Source organism: Poecile atricapillus, chromosome Z (assembly GCF_030490865.1).
Source record: "Poecile atricapillus isolate bPoeAtr1 chromosome Z, bPoeAtr1.hap1, whole genome shotgun sequence".
In the NCBI taxonomy this organism is placed as follows: Eukaryota; Metazoa; Chordata; class Aves; order Passeriformes; family Paridae; genus Poecile; species Poecile atricapillus.
Window position 1 is genome coordinate 15,071,057 of NC_081289.1, and position 9,768 is coordinate 15,080,824.

Consider the following 9,768-nt stretch of genomic DNA (forward strand, 5'->3'; position numbering starts at 1 on the left):
GTGTAAGTAAAAAAAAGCCATTAATTTCAATCACAATGTCTAGCAAAAGTAAAAAAATAACCAAAAACCCAAAACATTTCTGTGATCAAAGCATGCTCAAAATTGAAGTTTTGAGGCACAAAAGGTTCTTATGGCAAGTAGTGTGGCTGCTATATCCAAATCAGAAGCCATAACTACCAGCAAGGTAACATACATCTCAAATACAACTCACTGGCATTTTTAATCAGCTTGTTTGGAGAACTGGTAAAAACTGTGGGACATAAAAAAAACCCCACCAAACCCACAAACCAACAGATAATCAGAAGTACTGGATAGAGCAAAGAAAAACAATGGAAATTGCAGCACTGAACACTCTGCAAAGGTCTCATGCACCTAAGTAATTTTCTTGTCCTGCTGAAAGTGGTTAAAAAGGAAAGCACCTGAACAGCCACTCCAGCAGGTCACACTCTGTGGGCCCAACTGCACCATGATGCACAGATCACAGAGGCTTTTGCTGAAACCATCCATGAGCTGTTTACCAAAAGGGACACTACTAAGCAATTGCTTTTGTCTTGTAAATTGATAACCTTTTTTTATTCATCTGTTTCCTCTTTTGTTTTTCTCCTGTTAATTTGGGTTATATCCTATCTTCCTTCATTTTCTGAGATATCCTAATAAAGAAAACAAGTGGTCCATGGATGGCCCGATTTCTAGGCTAGCTTTTTTCTCTGAACAAGGATGCTGAATGGATTCAAGTCACATTGGCTTTAATTTTCCTTCCGTTTCATTTTTTGCTTTCATTCTTAAAGAGAAAAAGTCCGATTTTGCAATGGTAAACAACAACAAAAAAAGTGAGTTTCATTCCCCATAGCTGTGTTATCCTGCATTTAGTAAGGCAAAACTGCAACTGGCACTTTCCAGGTGATTGTGCCATGCAGATCTTTCTTCTACAAGGATTCTCTACATGTAATATCAGTCTTTTCCTTCACAGAGAACACTTGCCCCTTTTCTTCCTTACACATTGCACCAAGAATGGATACCTCTCTTTCCTAGCAGAAGTGTTTTCCACATGGAGAGCTGCATCCCAGTGTGGAGATCCCCCAGGAAAAAATGGCTCAATGCAAGCAGAAGACAAGATCATGTCCCTGAACGAAACTTATTTCTCTGACAGGCATTGCCTAACAGGGCAAATGGCTTCAAACTGACAGTGAGCAGGTTTAGGTTGGATACTAGAAGGAAGTTCTTCCCTGTGAGACCCTGGCTTAGGTTGCCCAGAGAAGCTGTGGATGCCCCATCCCTGGAAGTGTCGAAGGCCAGGTTGGATGTGCTCTGAGCGAGCTGGGATAGCGGAAGGTGTCCCTGCCCATGGCAGGGTGGATGGAAGGAGATGATCTTTAACGTCCCTTCCAACCCAAACTATTCTGCGGTTCCCTGATATTCTCTCCTGAGTAAATAGTGTGTCTGCAGAGGTACTTTAGGAACCAGGAGAGGTTCCTAAAGCATAGAAATCAGAGGATATTTGTTTTGTTTCCTTTAAACTAATTGTTTCACAAAATCTTGGTTTCTATCCAGTTAAATACAGGGCTCAACAGAGTACATCATGTCATCACTCTGAAGGCAGTGAATTAATCAAACATTTTGACCATATTTACTCTGTTGCAAGAAGTGGAAAAACTGCAACTAACTGAATTACAGTCCTATTGGTTAAAAAGGTTATTGGATTGACTAAAGGAGCTGTTGCTTTGAGAGGATGACAGGCAAACTTAAATGACAGAAGTACTAGATTAGGTTATAAAGAAAGTATCTCAATTACATACTTTTAGCAATACATAAAGGATTCTAAACTTATTGATGCAATCTTACAGTTGCTTTCCACCATACCAAAATACCTTTAGAGGTAAAACCACTGTTAATAAGTTGCAGGAACTGGGCTTAATACTGATAACTAAATACTGATATATTTATAATACAACGAGGAGACAGACATAATGACAAGAATTCCCAAAGAATTAATTACACTGGGAAGCAGGAAAACACACAGCAGTACCACATGTCAGCACATCTACTGCTTGGAATATCCGTCCCTAAAGAAGTGGCAGAGTCCTCAGCACTTTGGAAATCTTTTCATATTGTGCCAACTTGGAAACACAAAAGTATCTAAGAAATGCTTTAGGGAGCACCCCTGACTCTAGAGAATGCTCTTTGACTGCACATATCAATAAACAATTAGACAAATCCTCTCTCTTTCACCACCATCAATCTTTTAACACAGCTCGGGTACAAAACTGGTCGAACAGCACACCCCGCTGACTTAAAACTCCACTGCAACAGTGTTTAAACTCAGCCCTCAGCTTTGGAACTCGGTCACTCTCACTCCCTCAAGGTCTTGCACAAAATGGAAATCTGCCCTGCCTGGAGAAGGCAAGGAAGCCCCTTTGGATGATTTAAGGTGTGGAGTACCTGATGAAGCCTCTACAACACCAGCAGTTTACAGAGTGCACCTTCCTTACACAGCTCATTTGGCTCAGGTTGTAGCCAGGATGTTTCCATCCAAACCAGAATATGGGAAGTGACTATCTGTCATGGAGAACATCAGAACCAGAACGACACTTCCCTCATGGTTTACAGCAGCAGGACCACTGTCAAACAGCTGTTATGGAAGAATGCCCTGCCCACTTATCCTTAGGAAGTCCCATTCAGAATTCCTTGCTGGCTTGTGCTAGGACAGAAACAAGGACTACAAACCTGTCTCCAGAATAAGCACAGAGGAACCACAGTGCTGGTACATAACTGGTAGAGACTCAATCAGCAGTGAGCTGCTATACCTACAGTCACAGAATCATTGGAAGAGACCTTAAGGATCATCTCATTCCACACCCCTGCCATGGGCATGGACACCTTCCACTATCCCAGGTTGCTCAGAGCCACATCCAACCTGGCCTTCGACACTTCCAGGGATGTGGCATCCACAGCTTCTCTGTGCCAGGGCCTCACCACCCTTACAGGAAAGAATTTCTTCCTAATACCTAACCTAAATGTCCCCTCTTTCAGATTGAAGCCATTCCTTCTTGTCCCACCGCTACAATTCCTGATGAAAAGTCCCTCTACAGCTTCCCTGCAGGCCCCTTCAGATACTAGAAGGTTCCTCTGAGGTCTCCACAAAACGTTTTCTCCTTCAGGCAGAACAGCCCCAACTTTCTCAGCCTGTGGAATGACCTGGTGTCACTTTTTGCACTGATGGCATAAGGCTCTGACATGTCCTTTCCTAAAGCACTTGGGAACCTCCCAGCTCCACCAGCTAATGCTGCAGCTGTGCAAAACACTTGTGTTGGTCAGGATCTCACCTGAGGCAGAGGTGGGGGATGCAGGAAGTGTGCTGAACAGGCTGGAGGAGTTCCCAGCTCCAGGGTCTCTTCCCAGCGTGCCAGGCTGGTCTCCAGAAGCATCAGGCAATGGAGGCACAGGCAGAGGAAGCGCCCTGCAGCAGACACAGAAGACAAGGCAGGGCATTATGACCAATCATACACTCTTCTATCTGACAAGGGACAGATCTTGCATCACCAGCAAGTGCAAAGGGAAAGCACTGGCTGACTACAAGGGCAAGGAATCCTGTATCAAAAGTCTTTGGGGAAGTAGCCCCAAGTGACTTGTATAGGACAGGCAGCAGGAACAGTGCAATGAAGTAAGGCACTCTCCAAACTTTCACTTTAATTTCTCCTCTTCCACTTAATTTTTCCTTTTTTTCATTCTGTTTTCTTCATAAGAAGACACTCACTCCAGATTGCCATAAATACATCCCTATGGAGATTGATTTCTCCCCTCACACATTCACCATCCCTTGAAAGACCATCTATCCTCTCACATATTCCCTTTCCCCCCTTTAATGCCCTCTTCTTACATATGAAAGGTGCTACCTTGTATTTCTTCAAAGAAGTCCATGACTTTCTAAGACTGATCTAAGCAAGCAGCATTTCCATCACCAAGTGAAAAATCCATGGAAATGGAAAGCAGTGGTGGGAGAACTCTGTTAAAAGAATCCCCAAGCATACCCAAAGCACCTGGCCAATGCATTCACAGAAACTAAAAATGAAGAGATGATTCCATAAACTTTTCCATCTCATCCCTTACTCTCTACAGAGCAATTTCAATAGTTACATGACAAAATTAATTTGATTAATCTGTGCTACAGGTTAATCAAAAGGACTTTTAAGAGGGCCCACCACAATTTTCCCAGAAATCTAACAGGTTCCCTAGGTCCATCTCAGTGCTCAGCTCTTTGCTGTTTAAAGGTAAAGGGGAAACAGCAAAAGAAAATAATTAATTTCTTAGGTATCAGTTGTAGAAAAATGACAAAACAGAGTAAATTCCTTACCCATAACCCTCTGATCCAAAGGGGACTGACAGAGCTGATGATGATGGATATTTTTTGTTATCTTTTATACTCAACTTCTGCAATTTCCGCCACTTTGCCCTGCGATTCTGAAACCAGACCTGAAAAATGGGAAGAAAGGAATGCATTCAGGGAAGAAACTATCTGCACACAGAACACTGGCAATGTCCAGTCCCTGCCCATCCATTTTCTGCACAGAACCCACTGGCTGCGCTGTCCCCCAGCAGGCATTACCAGGATACGCTGTGGCGTCACACCAACCACAGCTGCAATCTCCCTCCTCTTCTCATTGTCAGGATAGTGATCTTCCTGGAACATCCTCTCCAGCTCTTCTAGCTGCTCTAAAAATGATGCATTGTCCGAGAGAGAGAGAGATGGGAAGTATGTGACAGGAAAGCAAGAAAAAAAAATTAACAAGAGAGGGAAACAAGAAATAAGAGAGAGAAAAAAAAATGAACATTTTTACTATTCTTAGTAATATATGAGTAATATAAAGGATTTTTTTAAAAATAAACCACAAAAATAAACAAAAATCTTTTGCTGCTTCAAAAGCAAAGAGCATTGCAAGTGATGTTTCAAAGGAAAGACACTCAGCAATCTCTATTAGTGGAAGTCTTCACACATCTAGTGGTGTGGAATACAGTGCAATACCAGTTAGAGGAGATTGGCACAGGGAAGGGAGCACCAAGTGCCACTGGCACTGCCAGTGTCACTGTGTGCCCTGGGATCTACCTGCACTATAGAAGGTGCGGGGCTTCTTCTTGACAGGTAAGGATTTTTTTCCCATGGCCGCATCACAGCTGCCTCTGGACTCCAGGACTGAAGAGCCCTTGTAGGAATTCAGAGCTGCAGCGCTGGCTGGAGTACCTCTGGATCGGTGAGGGACTGGGCCAATCTCCTCCTGCCTGCAGGGAGCTCCAGACACTCCACTGGATGCTTTCTTAGTTTTTTCCTTCTCTGCCTCCTTTTCAGTCCCAGCAGGGCAGTAACTCTCAGTGTGCTCTTGCGACCCTGACTGACCTGTGGGCTCCTGTGCTAATCCAACCTTCGTGTTACCGCAGAAATCCAACGGTTGCCCACACACCGAGGCAAAGTTATGCTGGCCATCAAGGACAACGGAGCCTTGGGAAGATGACCCAGTTGCCCGCGGGGTGCTGCATCCCCCATCTTCTTTCACCTTCTTTAGAAAGTTGCTCCTATATTCTATTCCCAAGTTATCTTCAACTTTTTCTTGTCTGGCTGTGTCTGGGAGTGTAGGTAGCACACTGCTCCCTGCACTGTGGCCACCAACAGCATCAGCATCCACCACAAAGTGCTCTGTATTCAGCAATGAGTTCTCCTTCTCAGCCTGGCACTCTACAAGGCAAAAATGGAGGAAAAAACCCTAAACCCCACCCCACATGCCCATTGCCTAAGGTGGATGTACCTGGATAAGGAGTTGCAGTTATGGGGGAATGAAAAGGCCACACAACAAAACCCAATAGTGACAAGGACCAGAGGGCACAAAATAAAGACAGGTACTGCCAGGAAAGCAATAGCAAAGAACCTGATATGGTCAATACGGAGATATTCAAATGTGTGATGGGAAAAGCCTCATTTTAAAAGCGAAGTGTAAACTACAGAAGAGAGTAATTCCACACACAGAGAATAAAGGGAAGCTTGCATATTACAAATACAGTAGTGGGAAAACGGCCCCATGGATAATACAGGTCTCTGGAATAAGCAACAGAACAAAAATCAATGACATGGCAAGATCCTGTCACCTTATTAAAATGAGCAAAAGAAAGACAGAAGCAAAATTCTGGTCTACTGTGTCAGCGGGGATTACCTGGCAAACATCATCACTTTTTTACTTTTATAGAATTCTATCATACCAAAGCTGGACAAGCAAAAAACCACTAATTGTACAATCTAACTGCCTTAAATTATTTCTCTGCAGCTTCAGCCACGCTTCTGAGTAATAGACTTACAAGATAGAGAATGAAATAGGGGGATAAGGACAAAATTAGGTACAAAACTCTAAGAAAGTTTAACAAAAACCACCAAGTGTTTTACAATAAGACAGACTGGATAATAGAAGACAGCTCAAAAAGAACACAGCAAAAGAAATAATTAAAATAGGCAACAGAATAATGCAGAAGCCTAATACTTTCCCAGCTGGCACATACATTTACAAATAAAAAGTTCCAAAAACCTCCCAAGTGGCTCAGAATGTGTGAGTCTGTGTGATTTCTGCTCGTTGAAATTTTTTAAATAAGTGATTCATTCATAAGAATAGGAAGTAGAGTAATAAACCCAAACCCATGTATTTGCCTCTGTCTGGAGAGAAGAATGTTTGAGCAGACTGTTGGCAACATTTCAATAGCATGTGACAGCAGAGAAACTTAATAGTTTAATTTTTTGAGGAAAAAGATAAAATCATTTCATTTCACTGTGCTCTTTTTCTGATCTATATTAACGCAATGCCAAAATAAAATGTTTGCTTCTGCCTGAATGTCTCTTTCTGAAACAACTGTTAATCAAGGAGGAGCCCTACAATTCTAAGCAGATGACAGAAACTTCATAGAAGTATGAGGGGATGGCAGGCTGCTCCCAGGTGCTCTGCCTAAGAGCATCTATTTTGCTTTTACAGGATTAAGAGAGCCTATTTAGTTGCAGGGGAAAGAAACAGAAGCAGGAAACTATGCAGCTTTAATAATTTGATCTTGTTAAGGAGCAACAAGTTTCCACTGCAGTTATAGGAGATGAAATATCCTGATGGGGAGGGTCAAGAAGTGAATGAGGCAGAAGATGTCTCTGGTCTATGTAATTCCTTTTTCCTCTATCCTCCTGGTAGCATCTGAGTTTGTCTCACTCATTATATGAGGGAGGGAGGGACAGAGGGAGGGAGGAAGGAAAGTATTTTCACACAACTTGATGCAGTGTTTTTAATTGTTTCTATGCAAATCCCAGTATGTGTTTACATCACAAAATATATGTCCAAGTCTTATGTGGGTACCCTGTGTCTGTAGCAGAAATGGACACCTGGTAATTTAATATTCTTGACAGATGTCCTCCAAATGAAAGTAAACTGCTGTGTTTTATTTCTAGAACAGATAGCAAAGACCTCACATCACAACAATTCGGGACTACCAAGAGTCGAAATGAAAACCCAGTTTAGAGGGAAAGATGAGCCTTCCTGGCAACAAAGAGGGAAGTTATAAAACCACTCCTTTCTCCCATCATTTAGAGATGAGACTGAACATCACTTTGTCCCCCTTTTAGACAAACAGAACGTTAAGTAGAAGGGATTTTAACTGAGTGGGAACATCAGGGATAGGTAATTTGGGACACCTGGTGCACTTCCAGGAAGCCAAGCCCTCTTTTCCATCTCACAACCACTTTCTTGGACATTCCTTGGAACAAGCCAACCACTTGAACTGCAAGGTTTTTAGGGTTGTTTGGGGCATTTTGGTTGTTTGGGGTACAAAGCCATCTGAACACACAAACACACGGCAGGACCAAAGAAACAGCTTCAGAGGTCCCTTCACACAAAGAAAAGCGGACAGCAGGGGAAGGTGCAAATGAGAAACACCTAGGCAGCGGGAGCCCCTCGGTGTGACACAAAGGAAAGATCCCCCTACCCTCAGCCAGGTGCTTTTACAAGCCAGGGGACACGAGGGCCGGGGAATCCATCATTCCCAGCCGCGGGGCCAGGACACGGCGGGGCTGAGAGAGGCTAATGAGCGCCCAGATAACATCGCTGAGCAGCGATTATCCTCCCCCGGGGCTGCTCATTAGGCTCATTGCCGGGTACCTTCCCCCGGTCATTAACGCGAGTCGGCATCACTAATCCCCCTACCCTTCCTTACCACTGCCCATTCCCAGCCCTCCGGCCGCCCGCTCCTCCGGCCGCTGCTCCTCGCCCGTCCCGTCCATGGCGGCTCCGTGGCGGGCCCGGCCCGGCCCGGTTAATGCCCCGCCCGGCGGCCCGTCCTGCCCGGCCCCAGCCGCCTCATCAGGGGCACCTGGGCAGAGCGCGGGAGGCCGCCCTACCCCCCAGCCGGGCCCGGGATCCACGCTGGGCCCTGTCCCCAAACGGAGGGAACAGGAGTGTTCCAGACTCGGTGAGGATATGGGGAAGAAAGCTGCCCGTGGCGAGCTGGCTGAATTATCGACGCGTGAACCTCGGTGTTGCAAAACTCGCCCAGCCGTGGATGGGGGGAACCTTGCTGTCTGGACTGCTAGACCCAGTTCTGCGCTCCTCAGTACGAGGACAAGGAGCTATGGGACAGGGTCCAGCGGAGGGAAACAAAGAGGATGAGGGGTCTGGAATGTTACAAGGAGAGACTGCAGAGCTGGGCCTGTTCTGGCTGGAGAAGACAGAGGGAATCTCATAATTTATATAAATATCTTTAAAGGGGTAGCATAAGAATGGTGCCACTCTTTTCAGTGGTGCCCAGTGACAGGACGAGGAGTAATGGCCATGAACTAAAACACAAAACGTTTAATCTCAACATGAGGAAGAACTTTTTTTCCATAGAGCACTGAACAGTTGCCCAGGGAGGGAACGGAGTCTCCCTCTCTGGGGATAGATATTCCAAGCTCATCTGGACATGTTCCAGTGTCACCTGCTCTAGGTGACCCTAACTAGAGCATCTCTAGAGGTGCCTCCCAAATCTAAGGATTCCGTGATTCTGTTATTTTCCTGGGGCCTAGCAGGAAGACATTTGTTTTTTAACCTGGCTGCAGGTGTCCAGCAGCTTCTGGTTCTTCAGCAACTGGGGGTTGCAAGGAACAAATGGCACTTCCTGACTTTTGGGTGCTGCAATTTGTGTCCTTTCAGTGCTTAACAATTCTTAGTAAAAACACCTAACAAAGCAGCACCAGGCAGTGCTTGCATGAAGAATGAGACTCCCTTGTGTTCTGATGCACCAAAATACAATGTCCTTCATCCTCCTCCTATTTTTTGGTTCACCATTGTGGTGTTGTTGTTCTCCTCCTGAGGGTTCCCTCAAACCCCCTTTGTTTCAACGTTCATTTTTAGCTTCTAAGGCCTTACTCCTGAACGTGCTTTCACCTGAGAGTCATTTCATCAGGATGGAGCCAGTATAATTGGTGTAACAATGCACCTGGTTCAGCCAACAGCTGCAACAAGCTGGGGCTACTATGGCATTTAATTTGTTAACAGCATTCAGCTGACAAGACACAACGATCTTGGAGGGTCATGGGACCTCTTCTATATTAGAAAAAGTGCAAATACAAAAATAGGTATCTGCTTTAAACATTGTTTCTGTGGAAGGTTGTGTTTATTTACTGAACTCTGGTCCTAATGTCACCTTTTTTGTGAGAACAGTAAGAACTGTGGAGAATGCTTCATTTTCCTTGAGGAGGGACCAACACTGGACTCCAGCACTGGG